Source organism: Vigna umbellata, chromosome 9, assembly GCF_029865625.1.
Source record: "Vigna umbellata cultivar VRB3 chromosome 9, Vumbellata_1.0, whole genome shotgun sequence".
Classification (NCBI taxonomy): domain Eukaryota; kingdom Viridiplantae; phylum Streptophyta; class Magnoliopsida; order Fabales; family Fabaceae; genus Vigna; species Vigna umbellata.
Window position 1 is genome coordinate 37389641 of NC_142173.1, and position 18586 is coordinate 37408226.

Below are 18586 nucleotides of genomic sequence, written 5' to 3' on the forward strand. Positions count from 1 at the left end.
CCCAAAATTGATCTACCTTCTTTTCATGGAAAGGATGATGTGGAAGAATATCTAGAGTGGGAAATGAAAGTTGAGCAATTGTTTGAGTGCCACCAAATAGATGATGAAAGGAGAGTCACCATGGCTTCTCTAAGCTTTCAAGGCTATGCCTTAATTTGGTGGACAGCCTTGGTCAAAGATTATAGGCTAAGACACTTACCTCCCATTAGATATTGGAATGAGTTGAGAACTGCCTTGAGGAGAGGCATGTACCAGCCTACTATGATAGGGAGATAATGGATAAACTCCATAAACTCCAACAAAGGAACATGAGTGTTGAGGAATATAGACAAAAAATGGAATTACTCATGTTGAGGGTTGGGATAAGAGAGGAACCAAGAATCACAATTGCTAGGTTCCAAAGTGGACTCAACTATGACATAAGAGATAGGGTTGAACTTATACCCTACAATGATCTCAATGAGTTAGTCCAACTTTGTGTGAGGGTAGAGCAACAACTAAAGAGGAAAAGCTCCACCAAGAAAGATTACCCTCATAGTTCTAATAAAAAAAAAGATTACCCTCATAGTTCTTACCATAAGAAAGAGTATAAGAGGGAGGGTAGTCAAACCAAGCCAAGATATGAAGACAGAGAGAGAGAGAGAGGAAAAGAAAAAGTCAAAGAACCTTCAAGAGATCATAAGAGTAAGGAGACTAAGTGCTTTAGATGTGGGGAAAAAGGGCACTATGCATCTGAGTGCCGCAATAGAAGGTCAACTTACATCCTTGAGCATGAGAGTGAAAGTGAGGGTTCTTCATATAGTGAGTCTGAAACATCCACTTCTGAAGAAGAAGAAGCTTTACCTTGTGATGGTGACTTACTTATGGTAAGAAGACTCCTGGAAAGTAAACATGTAGAATTAGAACAGTCACAAAGAGAGAACCTATTCCACACAAGATGCAAAGTTTTAGAAAAGACATGTTCAATGATAGTGGATAGTGGCTCTTGTTGCAACTGTTGTAGTTCTAGAATGGTAGAAAAGCTTGGCTTAACTACTACTCCTCATCCTAAACCTTACAAACTTCAATGGATCAAAGAGGATGATGGAATAGTAGTTAAAGAACAAGTAAGTGTACCTATTTCCATTGGCAAATATGAAGATCAAATTGTTTGTGATATAGTACCAATGGAAGCTGGGCACATATTACTTGGAAGACCTTGGCAATATGATAAACAAGCTTTACATGATGGAGTCACCAACAAAATCACCATTCAACACAAGGGAAAGAAAATTATTTTGTGTCCTCTTACACCTTCACAAGTAAGAGAGGACCAAATAATTCTTAAGAAGAAGTTGGATGGAGAAAAGAAAAAAGAAAATAAGAAAGAAAGAAAGAATTTGGTAACCCATGCCTCAGCCCATGAAGTTGTCCAACCTCAAACCTTAAATATTTCCAAAAATCTTTTTCTTGGACAACCTCATTTCCTTCTTTATTGCAAAGAGACATTTGTTTCAATCACTCATGAACTTGGTTCTCTACCAAAGGGGTTGCAAAAACTTTTAAAGGAATTTGATGATATATTTCCCAAAGAGGTACCAAGTGGGTTACCACCTTTGAGGGGAATAGAACATCAAATAGATTTGGTGCCTGGGGCAAGCCTACCCAATAGGCCAGCCTATAGAACCAACCCTATGGAAACAAAAGAAATAGAGAAACAAGTTAATGACTTGTTGAACAAAGGGTGGATCCAAAAGAGTTTAAGTCCCTATGCTGTGCCTGTGTTGTTGGTTCCTAAGAAGGATGGATCTTGGAGAATGTGTACAGATTGTAGGGCCATTAACAACATAACTGTCAAGTATAGGCACCCCATTCCTAGGCTAGATGATATGCTGAATGAATTACATGGAGCAAATTTTTTCACCAAAATTGATCTCAAAAGCGGATACCATCAAATAAGAATTCATGAAGGAGATGAATGGAAAACTGCTTTTAAGACCAAGTTTGGTTTGTATGAATGGTTAGTCATGCCCTTTGGCTTGACCAATGCTCCAAGTACATTCATGAGGTTAATGAACCATGTTCTTAGAGAATGCATAGGGAGATTTGTAGTGGTCTACTTTGATGATATCCTAATCTATAGTCAAGGCCTTCAAGAACATTTTAACCATGTCAGAAAAGTCTTGCTTCTTCTTAGAGAACATCATCTTTTTGCCAACTTTGACAAATGTACTTTTTGTCAAGAAAGTGTGATTTTCCTTGGATTCAAAGTGGGAAAAGAAGGTGTACATGTTGATCCAGAGAAGATCAAGGCTATACAAGAATGGCCAACCCCTAAAAATGTAGGAGAGGTGAGAAGTTTTCATGGGTTAGCAAGTTTTTATAGAAGATTTGTGAAAGACTTCTCCACCATAGCTGCTCCTTTAAATGAGCTAGTCAAGAAAGATATGCCTTTTATTTGGGGTGATAAGCAAGAGTTGTCTTTTGAGACTTTGAAACACAAGTTAACACATGCACCTATTCTAGTCTTGCCTGATTTTTCCAAAGCCTTTGAACTAGAATGTGATGCATCTGGGGTAGGAATAGGAGCTGTTTTAATACAAGGAGGACATCCCGTAGCTTACTTTAGTGAAAAACTTAGGGGGCCTACCTTAAACTATCCTACCTATGACAAAGAGTTGTATGCCCTCATTAGAGCTTTAAAAACTTGGGAGCATTACTTGGTAACTAGAGAATTCATCATACACACTGACCATGAATCTCTCAAGTACATTAAAGGGCAAGCAAAGCTAAACAAAAGACATGCAAAGTGGGTGGAATATCTTGAGCAATTTCCCTATGTCATCAAACACAAAAAGGGGAGTACTAATGTTGTTGCGGATGCTTTATCTAGAAGACATGCATTATTAGTAACCCTAGGATCCCAAATACTAGGATTTGATGACATAAAAGAGTTATATGAAAATGATGAAACATTTGCATCCACTTATTCATCATGTCTTAAGAAGCCTTTTGATGGATTCTATCTTTCTGAGGGGTATCTTTTTAATAAAGGAAAACTTTGTATACCCCAAGGATCCATTAGAAAACTTCTTATCAAAGAGAGTCATGGAGGAGGACTCATGGGCCATCATGGAGTTGATAAAACTTTAAACATTTTGAAAAGTAAATTTTATTGGCCACACATGAGAATAGATGTTCAAAGGCATTGTTCTAAATGTATAGCTTGTTTACAAGCTAAATCCAAAATTATTCCTCATGGACTCTATACACCTCTTCCTATAGCTAATACCCCTTGGGAGGACATAAGCATGGACTTTGTCTTAGGATTGCCAAGAACTCAAAGGGGGTATGATTCTATATTTGTGGTAGTAGATCGTTTTAGTAAAATGACTCATTTTATACCCTGCCACAAAGTAGATGATGCTAGCTATATCTCTAGACTCTTCTTTAAAGAAATAGTGAGATTGCATGGCTTACCCAAAACTATAGTGTCTGATAGAGATGTGAAGTTTCTAAGCCATTTTTGGAAAACTTTATGGGAAAAGCTTGGAACTAAACTTCTATTTTCTACTACATGTCACCCACAAACTGATGGGCAAACTGAAGTAGTAAATAGATCTTTATCTACATTATTAAGGGTAATATTAAGAGGAAATAACAAATCTTGGGATGAACATCTACCTCATATTGAATTTGCTTATAATAGAGTAGTCCACAAGACTACTAATCTTTCTCCTTTTGAGGTTGTTTATGGTTTTAACCCTATCACACCTCTTGATTTACTACCTCTTCCAGAATCATCTTCTTTTCTTCATAAAGAAGGTGCTTCTAAAGCGGAGTTTATCAAGAAGTTACATGAGAAAGTTAAAATCCAAATTGAAAAACAAACTCAAAAATATGCAGAATACAACAACAAAGGGAGAAAGAAAATAGTTTTTGAAAAAAGAGACCTAGTTTGGCTTCATTTGAGAAAGGAAAGGTTTCCCTCTCAAAGGAAATCCAAACTTAGTCCAAGAGGAGATGGTCCATTCAAGGTGGTCAAAAAGATAAATGATAATGCATACATATTAGACCTTCCTGAAAGTTATGGTGTCAGTCCTACTTTTAACATCTGCTATTTAATTCCTTTCACAGGAGATGATCAACAGGATGAAGCAGATCTGAGGACAGATCTTTTTCAAGAGGGAGGGTCTGATGGAAAACCATCAAGAAATCACATTGGACCTCTTACTAGAGCAATGGCAAGGAAGATTCAAGAAGAAGAAGGATCACTTAACATTTTACTTCTATGGAAGGTTACTTATAAAAATCCTTCTTCTCTTAACTAAAGCACTTATACTTTGTTTTGTAGGAATTAATAAATCTTGGAGACTATGATTGAGCCATCTAAGAAGTTAAATCAATAGAACCAAGCAAAGGAGCCAAAAAGGAGGTGCTTACGGCATGCACCAGCATTTTCCACGTGAATTGGCTGATTTGGAAGGAAGCATACACCTTGCTGGCTGAGCTGGAATGAGGCATGGACTTTGCTTGATCAAAATAAATCTGAATAATTTGAATTTAGGAGGGAATTAAAATCAGAAATTAGGCTACTCTTCACCTATAAATAAGAGGGCCTTGTCTTTGTATTGACTTACTTTTGAGCTTAGTAAATTGCTGCTGAATTTAATTTCCAGCCCTATTGCTCTTGAGTCATTTGTTCTCTCTACTTTCTCTTCCCTTTCATCTAGCTTCCTTCCATTGTAGGAAGGCCTTCTGAGCTGTGAGGTTCCCCCACATACTCATTTCACTCAAACACACCAACCATCAACCAATCTCACTCATTTTCCGCTGCATTCTCACTCCTGTTTTCAATCTGCTGCACCAATACTGTTCTGGATTTTTTTTTGAAGCTTTGTCTGCAAGGTCCAGGTCATTCTAAGCATGGCTAAGCTTCCATCAGGTTAATTCATACTGATCTAGCTGATATGAAACAAACCATGTCTAGAGGAGGTAAAAATTATTTTGTGACCTTTATAGATGATTATTCTAGATACACCAAAGTATACTTAATCAAACACAAAGATGAAGCCTTTGATGTATTTTTAACCTATAAAGCAGAAGTAGAAAATCAATTGAATAAAAATATTAAAAGAATTAGATCAGATAGAGGTGGTGAATATGTTTTGTTTAATGACTTTTGTGTTAAAGAAGGTATCATCCATGAGGTAACTCCACCATATTCACCTGAGTCTAATGGAGTAGCTGAGAGAAAGAATAGAACTCTTAAGGAGATGATGAATGCTATGCTTATTAGTTCTAGTGCACCTGATAACCTTTGGGGAGAAGCCTTGCTTACTGCGTGTTTTGTACAAAATAGAATACCTCATAAGAAAACTGGTAAAACTCCGTATGAGCTGTGGAGAGGTTATCAACCTAACCTTAAATATTTAAGAGTATGGGGGTTTCTAGCCAAGGTGATGTTACCCGATCCTAAGAAAAGGAAAATAGGCTCTAAAACCTCTGATTGTATGTTCTTAGGTTATGATGAACATAGTGCTGCCTATAGGTTTCTAGTTCTTAAAAAAGTGATACACTTGAAAGAAATTCTATAATGAAGACGAAAAATGCTGAGTTTTTTAAACATGTTTTTCCTTTAAAGGTTAGTGAGACGTCTCAACCTATAGAAAATAATAATAATAGTGATGCCTTGTGTGAGGAATTAAGAAGAAGTAAAAGACAAAGGAAGGAAACTTCATTTGGTAATGATTTCTATACCTATCTAGTTGATAATGATCCAAGTAACTTTGTAGAAGCCATTAGTGCTCCTGATGCAAAACAATGGGATAAAGCCATTATGACTGAAATTGAATCAATTCAGAAAAGTAATACTTGGACCTTAGTAGATTTGCCTAAAGGAGGAAAACCCATTGGTTGTAAGTGGATCTTTAAGAAAAAGTATCATCTTGATGGATATATAGAGAAGTATAAGGCAAGATTAGTAGCAAAAGATTTTACTCAAAAACCCAACATAGATTACTTTGATACTTTTGCCACTGTGACTAGGATTTCCTCTGTTCGAGTTCTGTTAGCCTTAGCAGCCATCCATAAGCTAGTGATACACCAAATGGATGTTAAAACTGCCTTTTTGAATGGTGATTTAGAGGAGGAAATTTATATGACTCAACCTGAAGGGTGTGTAGTACCTGGTCAAGAGAATAAAGTTTGTAAACTTTTAAAATCTTTGTATGGTTTGAAACAAGCACCAAAACAGTGGCATGAAAAACTAGATAATGTATTGTTATGTGATGATTTTTCACCTAATGATGTTGATAAATGTGTGTACTCTAAATCTGAAAATGGTGATTGTGTCATTATATGTTTGTATGTGGATGACATGTTAATTTTTGGTACATGCAATGAGATTGTTACTGGAACTAAACTGTTTCTAGGATCAAACTTTGAAATGAAAGACATGGGTGAAACCAATGTAATTTTAGGTGTTAAAATCATAAGGACGGGAGATAGTATATTACTATCCCAAGAACAATACATTGATAAACTTCTTAAGAAGTTTGGGTATTATGATTTCAAACCCGTGAGTACCCCTTATGATGATAACTCTAAATTAATGAAAAATAGAGGAGAATCATTATCTCAGCCTCAATATGCCCAGATAATTGGGAGCTTACTGCACTTGATGAACTTTTCTAGACCTGATATTGCTTATGCCGTAGGTAGACTGAGTAGGTACACTCAATGTCCAAATCAAGAACATTGGGATGCACTTTCGAGGCTTATGAGATACATAAGAGGTTCAATGGATTATGCCATTGAACATAGTGGATTTCCTATTGTACTAGAAGGGTATAGTGATGCTAACTGGATCTCTGATTCAGATGAGACAAAATCCACTAATGGTTATGTATTCACACTTGTGGGTGGTGTGATTACATGGAGATCAGCCAGACAAACTATTATTGCAAGATCAACAATGGAATCTGAGTTTGTCGCTCTTGAGATGGCTGGTAGTGAGGCGGAGTGGTTGAAAAACTTCTTAGTAAACATTCCACTAGGAATGAAACCAACCCTATCGGTGTCAATACACTGTGATTGCCAATCGGCAATAACTATAGCTAAAAATAAGAATTACAATGGAAAGAATAGACATATCCAATTGAGACACAATTTGGTGAAGCAGCCGCTAAAGAGTGGAACTATTTCCATTGACTATGTGAAATCAGAACGAAATCTAGCAGATCCTCTGACAAAACCCTTGGGAAGAAATATGATATTAGAAACATCGAGGGGAATGAGACTTAAGCCACTAACAAACAAACAAGTGATGGTAACCCAACCTTTGTGATTGGAGATCCCATGAATAAGGTTCATATGGGTAAAAACAAGTCACTTGTTAGTTCTGATAGCACTAATTTGATTTTAAATCAAATATGTTCATTCCTATGGTGTGTGTGAAAGTGCTAGAGACTGCATTATTGAGAGGTTAAACTTTGTAATTAAACAAAGTTTTTAATGATCTTCATATCCCTTATGGTTGGTGTATGATTTGCAGCATATACTTGATGAAATCACCTATATGAGTGTCAAGTGGGGTCGCTTGCATGAGACCTTGGCATGATCTCTAGAGCACTCATGAATACCGGGCACGTGCATGGCCTATTAAGCGCATCAAAGCGATAACAGCAAGGATTGTGGGGGTGTACTGTGATTGATAAACCTCTAACACACTCAAGTGTCTTTGGTTCATATAGCTTGTTATACCAACTACACTATGTGTTAAGTTTCTCGATCTATGAATAGTTCATATAGCTTGTTATACCAGCTCTGATGCATTACATCTTATAAAACCCAGGATTTTGTTTTCTTTTCCCTTTCAATCTTTATTTCTCGTCTTTTGCAATACGTGGGGGATTGTTGTAAAACTTGTTATTTTGCAAAAGATTCGTGCGAAAGAAACTGAAGCATGTTGCACTAATAAGGGTCAAATATCATCCCACAAGTCTCGGGATATTTGTTTATCAGTGTTACCATCCCGAAAGGCTTGGGAGTTAGGTTTTGAATAACATCTTCCGTCAAATCTCCTCACGCAAGTCACGAAATCGGTTTTGGGCAGCTACTTTCACCAGATTATTTTTCCTTGGATCTCTCATTTTCATGCTCTATAAATTGAGCACCTTCTTCACTTTAAAATCTTCATCAGAATCATTATTCTCTCATTCTCTCTTCTCTTAGTTTCATTCTTTCTCTTTTCTTCTTCTCCTAAAAATATTCTGGGTTTATTTTTATTCTCTACTTAAGAGATTCTTGCTAGTTCTGAGTTCCTCAGAAATTCTGACAAGTTCCTGTTGTATCTTGGGGGCTTGTGCAATACACCACGGATAAATCCTTAAAGACAGTGATCTACGCGCCTCAGGAAGTATTTTGTTCGTGATTTTTATTCTATTATTGTCAGGTTCTACAACATCTATCAAGATGAGCTTAGAGAAATTTGATTTTGATTGAAATTAATTTTATACACATATTCTACAATAATAAGCTTATATAAGTTTAGATTATTTGGGATTAGAGTGTTGTTCTAAGTTCTATTTTGGTAACAGTTAGCAGTTAGGACTTGCATATCTCAATAATGAATACAAAGGATCATTTCAACTAGAATACACTTCCATACTAGAAAAGTTTTCCGGAGTTTTCTCATAAGCAGTGTTGCACATCTACATTTTATTCACATTTGCAGTTACAATTTTTACTGATATTCATTGTAGTACCATATTAAACACATTTCTTTTGAAAAAAAGAAATATGGGAAGAATTATTTAAGATAATAATGGACGAATTTTTGAAAAAAAGAAGTTTTGAGAGAAACATGTTTAATAAGTTCTCTTTAATTGTCATATCAAAGGACGAATAATCTCTTACCGAGTTTACCTTTACAAAAATATTTGAAAACAAATGACTTTTTGAATAAACTAAAATTAGATTATTTATAAGTTATTAGGTTATTTAGATATGATTTTTTAAAGTGTGATTTTTAATTTATACATAAACTATTTTTAATATATAGAAAAAATATTCAGTTTCTTTTTTTAAATTCTTTTTCTTGTAAACTATTTTGGTACACCGAATAGTCTTGTATCACTTAGGAATCGAGACCAAGAGTAGTTTATATATAATTTCTTCCTTTTATCTTTTGAGACGATTTTAAAGACAATCATGACAAAGTTCTAGTCTCCAAAAGCGGACAATACATCGGGAATGCAGTGATTGACTATAGAGATGTCTTGATGGAATTGAGATTGAAACATTGGTGTCCATCGTGAGGCTAAAAACAAGGTTTTAAGGAAAAATCATTCATTCCCTTAACCGCTCCATGGGGGATGAACCCTTATTCTTCTTAAACCTCGACTGAGAGCTTATGTTTCAGTATGCCTAATAGTCTAACATCTCTTAGAAGTCGAGGCCAATTTCATCCTTCGAAGCATTTTTTGAGGACAAAATTGTGACGACACTCTAGGTGATTGATCCTAGCGATGCAATCTCATCGGACTTGGATGAAACATTGACGCCCACCGTGGGGCCGAAAATGGGTTTTTAAAAACGAATCATTGATTCCCTTAAGTCCTTCATTGGGAATGAATCACATTCCCCTTAGACCTTGACTAGGGGGCTTATATTTTAGTATGCTCAATAATCTCACATCGCTTAGGAGTCGAGGCCAAAGGCATTTTAAATACTCCTTCCTCCTTCAACCCTCTAAGATGCCTTTTAATGGCAAAACTATGAAAAAGTTCTAGGCTCCAAAGTGGGTAATGCCTCATTTACGATGATTGACTTTAACGATGTCCCTTGTCGGACTTGGGATCAAAACATTGGTGTCGTCTATGAGAATGAAAACATTTTTCCCATGCCATCCATTGGGGACAAACCTTCATTCCCCTTAGACCTTGACTAAGGGTTGTGTTCCAGTACACCCAATAGTCTTACTTCGCTTAGGAGTTGAGGCCAAAGGCAGTTTAAATACCATTTCCTCCTTCCACCTTCTAAGGCACCTTTTAAGGACAAAACCGTCACAGAGCTCTATCCTCCAAAATAGACAATACCTCAGATGTGTGGTGATTGACCTTAACAATGACATCCACAAACTTGGGATCGAAACATTGACAACCACTGGGAGGCTGAAAACGAGGTTCTAAAGACGAATCATCGATTCTCGTAAGTCGTCCATTGGGAATGCCCTTATTCCCCTTAGACCTTGATTTGGAGCTTATGTTCCTATACTCCAAATAGTCCCATATCGCTTAGGACTCGAGGTCAATTACAGTTTATGTACCCTTTCCTTCTTCCACTCTCTGACGAGGTTCAAAGCTTAAAAGTAGACAATATCTTGGATATATGATGATTGACTCTAATGATGACAACCGAGGAAGATTTAAATTGTCTTTGACTTTGACTCTTAAATGATGTGAGACTATTGGGCATAGAAGAACTTAAGCCCTCTAGTCGATGTTTAAGGGGAATAAGGGTTCCTCCCACAATGGAGGGTTAGGAGAGTTTTTCATCTCTATGATGGGCGCCAATGTTTCGATCTTAAGTCCAGTGAGATAACAACGTTAGGGTCAATCACCGCATCTAAGGTATTGTCCGCTTTGGAGTCTAGAGGTCTGTCCTGATTTTGTACTTAAAAGGTGTCTCGTATGGTGGAAGGACGAAGTATTTAAATTGCAGTTGACCTTGACTCCTAAGTGATGTAAAAAAATTTGGTGTACCGGAACAAACCCCCCAATCAAGGGAAAGAGGAGTTTTTGTCCCCACAAACGCCACCAATGTTTTGATCCCAAGTATGATGAGATAACATCACTAGGTCCACTTTAGAATTTGGAGCTCTATCATGGTTTTGTCATTAAAAGGTGTCTTGAAGGATGGAAGGAGGAAGAAGTATATAAAATGTGGTTGACCTTGACTCTTAAGTGATGTGAGACTATTTGATATACCAAAACAAGCTCCCCAATAAAGGGAAATGAGAGTTTTCATCCCCACAAACGCCACTAGTGTTTCGATCCCAAGTATGATGCGATTATATCACTAGGGTCAATCACCAGATATGAGGTATTGTCTGCTTTAGAATTTGGAGCTTCGTCACAGTTTTGTACTTAAAGGTGTCTCCAAGGGTGGAAGGAGGAAAGAATATTTAAAATGTGGTTGACCTTGACTCTTAAGTGATGTGAGACTGTTTGATGTACTGAAACAAGCCACTTAGTCAATTGAAATGAGAGTTTTCATCCACATAAATGCCAAAAAATGTTTCAATCCCAACTCTGATGAGATAACATCACTAAGGTCAATCAACACATATGAGGTATTAAGCGTATCAGAACATAAGCCTCCTAGTCGAAGTCTAAGGGGATTGAGGGTTCATCCCAATGTAAGGCTTAAGGGAACTAATAATTTGTCTATAGAACCTCGGTTTTGGCCCCATGATGCCGTTAATGCTTCGATTCCAAGTTCGTCAACTATCACCGTTAGGGTCAATCAGTGCACATCCAAGGTATTGTTCGTTTTGGAGATTAGAACTTGATCACAATTTTGTCTTTAAAAGGTGCCTCAGAGGATGGAAGGTGTATATAAACTCCCTTTGACCTCGACTCCTAATCAATGTGGGACTATTAGGCATACTGAAACATAAAATACCTTAGGCCTTGAATGGGGTCTTATGTTCTGGTACACCCAATAGTTCCACATCGCTTAGAAGTTGAGGTTAAAAGAAGTTTAAATACTCCTTCCTCCTCTAAGGTGCCTTTAAAGGATAAAGTCATGACAAAGCTTTAGGCTCCAAAGTGAACAATACCTCGGATGTGTGATGATTGACCTTAATGATGATAGTTGACGAACTTGAGATTGGAACATTAGCACTCACTATGGGAACAAAATTAGCGCCCATCGTAGGAATGAAAAAGATTTTCCTTAGCCTTCCATTGGGGGTAAACCTTTATATCCTTTAGGCTTTAATTAGGGGTTCTAGTACATCCAATAGTCCAACATCACTTATGAGTTGAGATCAAGTGCAATTTAAATAATCTTTCCTTTTTTCCATTCTTTGGTGAAACTCTTGCCACGTCCTTATGAGGTTTTTATACTTTATTATTATTTTTGTTCAAAATGGTATATTATGTACAAAGTTATACAATACATATATTTTCTTCATCTATAAATTCGTACCAACCAAGGTAGAAGTATAATCTCTATCAACAAAGATAGAAGTACATAAAGCTCTTTACTAAAGGATCGCATAACCATTGTTAATATGATGATCTATATAATTTTTAAAGGAAAATCTAGGTACGTTTCCACATTGTATTTTATCATAATTGAGATATTGATTCTTTAAGGATAAAAGATATATTTTAGATTTATTTGATAGTATAGTCTAGAAATCAACTCATAAGCATGCTTCATGGTGAATATGTTAACAGAAGAATTTCTCCAATACATTCTAGCACTAATGTGTTAAGACTAATTTCCTAAAATGATTAAATTTAATTTATTTTGTGCTTGACCTTGAATCACTGATTGAATTGTATCCATCACTCTTCTATGTGCCCTAAGATTTGAGGAATGTTGTATTAACACTCCATATATTTTATTCATCAATATATTATTATGATATAATTTGTTTACTACAAATTCGTGAATAATGTCAAGGAGATTTGTTTTCTTTTGCTTTGATAACACATGCCTCAATAACTGCTACAAGTTCCAATGGTCATCACACTAAGAAGAAGCAAGCCCAAGAGCACTTTGATCCAAAGGGTGGAGGTGAAATAGTTTTGCAACTACTTAGTAAAGGAATTACATATAATTTTTACTCTTTGGATTTTCACTACATGAGGAATGTATATATCTAGATCATTCCTATTCACTAAAGGCATAATTTACCTCACTCTATGATGGACCCCTTAAAGCACCTCTAAGTTGTCATTCCATAGCTTGCACTGAACCAGTTTTAGGTTAGTGAAGGAGGCACAAATTTAGGTGAATCTAGATGAAGCGAAAGAGGAATTTGTGGTGTGAAAGTGAGGTAAATGGCTCTCTCAGCGTTTCTAACCAAGGAAGGAGGCTAGAGGAGATGAGATTGACTCTTTGGACAAGGTAAGTCTCGAGTAAAGCAAGGCTAGAGTGATCTCAACATGCATCAAAAGTAAGTTTTACAATGGGTGAGGTGCTAAATTTGTAGGTGATTCAACACTTTTACATGAGATTAAGCCTTAGTTGATCATCAGCCACATCATATGGATCACAGGCCATGTGTACATCATCTTTTACAATTGCCTAGCCATGTGTACAACACAAAATACATGTGCATGATCTATAAGATTCCGCAAGCCACTCGGCACATGCCTTCTTCGTTGGGCGTTAAAGGATCCATAAGTGAAAAAGTGAGGCCTCATGTGTCTTGCGTTAGGTAGTCTTCTGCTTGCACTGAGCGATTAGAGAGCTGTCAATTTAGCTTGATGTATAAGGCTTTGATGTCCTTTGGTGTTTCTTGATCTAGCTCTTCTTGCATCCTCTTGATCACTCCTCTTGTAAGACTTTGACTCTTCTACATTCTCACTCTCACTAGACTTTGAGTCTTCTTCACTACTATAGAGATTAATGCCCCTCATGATAATGGTTATTTTGGTGGGGCACTAACCAATTATGTGGCCTCTATTTAAGCACTTAAAACACTTGATGTCACTAGTTCTAGTGTGTGTGGAGGTTTCTTACTTACCCTTCTCAAGAATCTTGACTAAAGGTTTATTTGGCTATTCTCTTTTAAAGCTTTTCATGTCATAAGATGTAGAGGAAACTTGAGGTTTTCTTGAAGATTTTCTCAACTTTTATTGTTCTACCTTGATACGCATTAGAACCAAATCATTTAGATCTCTATAAGTTAGAAGTTCTACTCTATCTCTTATGTCAAAATTGAAACCACTCATAAACCTTGCCAAGGTAATCTCTTGATTCTCTACTATGCTCGCCCTCATCATGTATAACTCTACCTTTTGTCTATACACTTCTATAGACATAGATTTTTGTTGAAGTCTTTGTAGCTTATCCATGAGCTCCCTATTGTAATAGGAGGAAATGTGTCTCCACCAATACATGTCATACCCATGAAAGCTAAAAGTAGTTAAAGACACCTTTATCTCCTCATTAACTTGGTGGCAAGCAAATATTTGCTCCACCTTCATTTCCCAATCAAGGTAGGCTTCTAATTGTCCTTCCCAATAAAGTATGACAAGTCCACTTTAATTTCTCTAGGGGGAAGGAGTTCTCTTTTTTGCCTTCTAAAGGAAGAAGGCTAATGATAATAATCTCTTACTCTTAGACTTTCCTTCTCAGATTGTGACTCCGTACTCCTACTCTCTCTTGATTTTTCTTTCTTTTAGAGTTGCTCCTCTTTTAACAATCTTAGGTCATCTTGAAAAATAACAATTTGAAAAATCCTTATCAATCTTATCTTTCCTTCTCATTTACTCTTCTTCCATTCTCCAAAGGTTAAGTTCCTTGAGTTGTTTTGAAATGTCTTTACGAGTTATAAGTTCCTCAAAGTCACTTATCCTTGGAGAATAATGCATAGACATCTTTTGCTTTCACAAGTTTTCTTAACTCAAAAGGGTTGTAATACTTCACCAAAACACAAGTCTTAGGTAAGAGAGGTGAGCCAAGAGGCTGCTTAATTACCAAGTCTTGCCTAGTCAGAGTTGTCCTAAGCTACTGATTTTATCCCTTTTAAATCAAAATCACCTTTGAAGTCAAATGATGTGACTCAATAAAACAAAACACAAGCAAGTAACAAAAGAAAAATACTAGACTCCTAAACTTGGACCCCTAATGTGATAAGGCTTAGAATTTAATCTCTTTTAGCCAAGATTACTCTAAACTAACAAGTAAAATTGCAATTAAGTTGAATCTCCTAGAGTGAGGCTTGAAACTTTGGTTTCAAGACACACACACCGTCTAAGGCCTAACTTTAAAATGAAGTTTCAAGCAAATTGTACAATTGAAGGAAGAACACCAATGATTCTTTCTTACACTTGACTTGAAAAAGGGTTTTGTTACACAAAAGAAATTGAATCAAACCGAAAAAAATGGACAAATGCAAATTTCAAAGTTGGAAATTCTATCTCTCAATCAAGGAATGGAAGGCCAAAAATAGGCATACAAGTCCGTAATTTGCAGTAACAAGTTTTAAATTAACCAAATCTACAGAAAAAAAAATTTAATGGACAAAACCAGCATTGATTTAAGATATATTGACATTAAAAGCTTAGCAATGGTCTAATGCTAAGCAGAAAAGACAATTACACACACAAAACACTCAAAATAAATTCAATCTCAATGTAATTAAACAACAAATGGTTGTTGTGCTTTCACATAGTACCACCAAATTATAGCAGGCATTTCATTACTTATTTGTTCTGCATTTGGTACTAGCTAGTAGATCGATAGTCATAAGTAAATCTCAGTTTACAATTAACGCAGAAATTGAAGCGCATTAAAACTTAATGCAATAATGAAGTCAGATTTTTACTAGTACCAAATAAACTTGCACTCGAGCTCGTAGTTAGACTTTTCATGGTTCATATGGTGTTCGATTGTGGAGCAAATAGCCAAACTCAAACCAAAAGCAAGAAACAAGAATTCAAATGTGAAACTATAAATTAATGACAATAAAAGCAAGGTACATGACTGATAACAAAATAGGATTTGATTTCCAACTCAAAAAGACTACCATAAAATTATTTCACAGATTAAAATGAGTAAAACATTGACTCAAGGCACATAACACTAAAACAGAGGTAGAATACTATTAACTTCCAAATTTTCCCTCTTTTCTTGTGTTTAGAAGTCAATTTTAGTTTCTTTTTGTTTCTAAGTTTCTAGAATTAGGATAGTTTTTAGATTTTTCTTTAATTTTAGAGTTTTGTAAAAAATAGTATTAATTTTGTGTTTTTAGATGATAAATACTATTTTTAATAAATATGTGTTTTGCTCTTTTCTTTAAATGTTAATTTTTTTTTTAGAATTATAGGATTTTATTTTTTTTTACTAATTAAACTCTTCAAAAATTTTCTTTTGGGCTGGCAATATTGTTTGGGTCAAGCCACATTTGAGTCAGCACTGAATGGAAAAGTCGTATCTTTGCTGGGGGTGTTGCTCCCTCAGCCACCACACCTTTCTCCCTCCACCTCCCCAATTTTTTTTAATTCCAATTATATCCTCAGATTAAAATTTTTTACCTTTACTATTTTAATTTATTTTAAACCTAGTTCTCCTACTTTATTCCCTGCACCCAATCTTTCCATCTCTCATTTCCATTTAACAATTTGTCTTCCGTTTTACTCTACAATCCCATTTGTCTTCTCCGTTTCACTTCTCCTCCTCTATTTCTTTCTTCTTCATTTTCCTTACATTATTAAAATACATTAAAAATATATTCAAAAATAATAAATCAAAACATTTAAATTAAATTATTAAAATATTTCCAAAATAAAGAATAAACTAATAAAACAAACCCTAAAATAAAAAACGTAACATTTAAACGGAGGTGACATCCTTCAACGGATGTCAACATCCGTTTAAGGAAAAACGGATGTCGACATCCGTTTTACCTTAAACGGATGTCGACATCCGTTTTACCTTAAACGGATGTTGACATCCGTTTTTTCCTTAAACGGATGTTGACATCCGTTGAAGGATGTTGACATTCGTTGAAGGATGTCACCTTCGTTTAAAGGTTACGTTTTTTATTTTATGGTTTTATTTGAAGGTTTATTCGAATACGCACCTGGAAGAAGCAACACACGCACTGCACCACGAGAGCGACACTACACCACGAGAGGGAGACTGCTTGATAATTCTTTCCACCATCACCAACCTTTGCAACTTGTAGTATCTCACAGCGACGAAAGAAAGAGAGGAAGCAATATAATGTTAAAATAAAAGAAAAGTATTTTACTCATGTACGGGGGACTAGAATAGGTTATTAGTGGAATAGGTTGTGAATGGATAAAATTAAAAAATAATAACCCTAAAAATAAAATTTTACTTGGGGGAAAAATAGTAAATGTGAGGTGGAGGGAGAAAGGTGTGGTGGTGGAGGGAGCAACACCCCTTTGCTGGGTTGGAATTATACAGCTTGAAGTGGACCGCTGGATGTGTTGGCAGTAGTTGAAATTGTTGTGCTAAAGTGAGATTGGGCCGTTGATGCTGATTGAAAGTATAGTGGACCGCTGAGCTGATTCTCCATAAGTAAAATGATGCGTCTAAGGCATGAAAGTTGCTGCCTTACTTGGGCTCCAACTTAATGAAGCACAATGTTTTGAAGAGCCTAATGTTGTTGCTGCTTAGGGAACCCACTCGAGCAAGTCATTTGGCAGAAAACAACCCTCCTCTAGGGTTCGCGAGAGAGAGTGAGGCGAGAGGAAGAAGAGGAGAGCTCCACTGGTGCAATCCTGCCCGAAGAAGATGACCGACGAGAAAAGAGAGTTGGCAATTTTGATATTAGGTTTTGATTTGTTTTATGTTGTTCATTCGATTCTGTTAGGTAATTGGGTTAGTTTAAGTACTGGTTATGATATTAGGTGCTCGTTCTATTCTTTTTGATTCAATTTCTGAGATTTATGCTGTGAGCATTGTAGATTTTGATTCCCTGTAGTTTTGGTTTCTGACAATTTTGGTTTGCATGGATGAGTTTTCTTTTATCTTACAGATTAGGATTAAGATGTTTAGTTTAGTTTCATTTAGTTGATGTCAGTTAGAATTTAGATTTTTTAGCATTTATTTTTGTGAATATATAACACAAAATAAATGTGCATCATTTATAAGCTTTCACAGGCTACTGGGCACATGCCTTTTTCGTTGGGCGCTGAAGGATCCATAAGTGATAAAGTAGGCCTCATGTGTCATGCATTAGCGGTCCTCTGCTTGTGCTAAGTGATGTGAGAGTTGCCAATTTAGCTTGATGTTTAAGGCTTTGATGTCCTTTGGTGCTTCCTCATCTAGCTCTTCTTGCATCCTCTTGATCATTCCTCTTCTAAGAGGTCGATGGCCTTGTCTTATTCCATCACCCTATTATCATTATTAATTGTTGACAATTCATTAAGAAAGGCTTCGATAAATTTTTGGAGTTCGATAGACATTGACATGTCAACGATCAAATTGAAGTAGTAAATAGAATTATATTTGTTGATAGGGGGAGCTTATTTTTGTTTTTGATGATGAATGGTTAAAAGATTAATAATGGTTTCTTGCACAAAAAAATGGCATAACAATTATTTATATCTTTAACATGTGTGTGTTAGATGATTGAATCCATTAATGTTGAATGATTCAAGTTTAAAACAGATGAAACATCTCATTTCTAGTATAAATAATCGATTAAATAAAGGATATAATTGTTAGATTTATCTAAATCAGTTAGAAAGCTAAATGGGGCAAACTGCTCTATTATAATTGATTATACAAGGTATATAATTGATTAACACACAGAGAAAGTCATAATTTGTTATGTAAGTGAGATAATCTGTTAAGGATGGCAAATGGATGACTAATATGGTTAAGT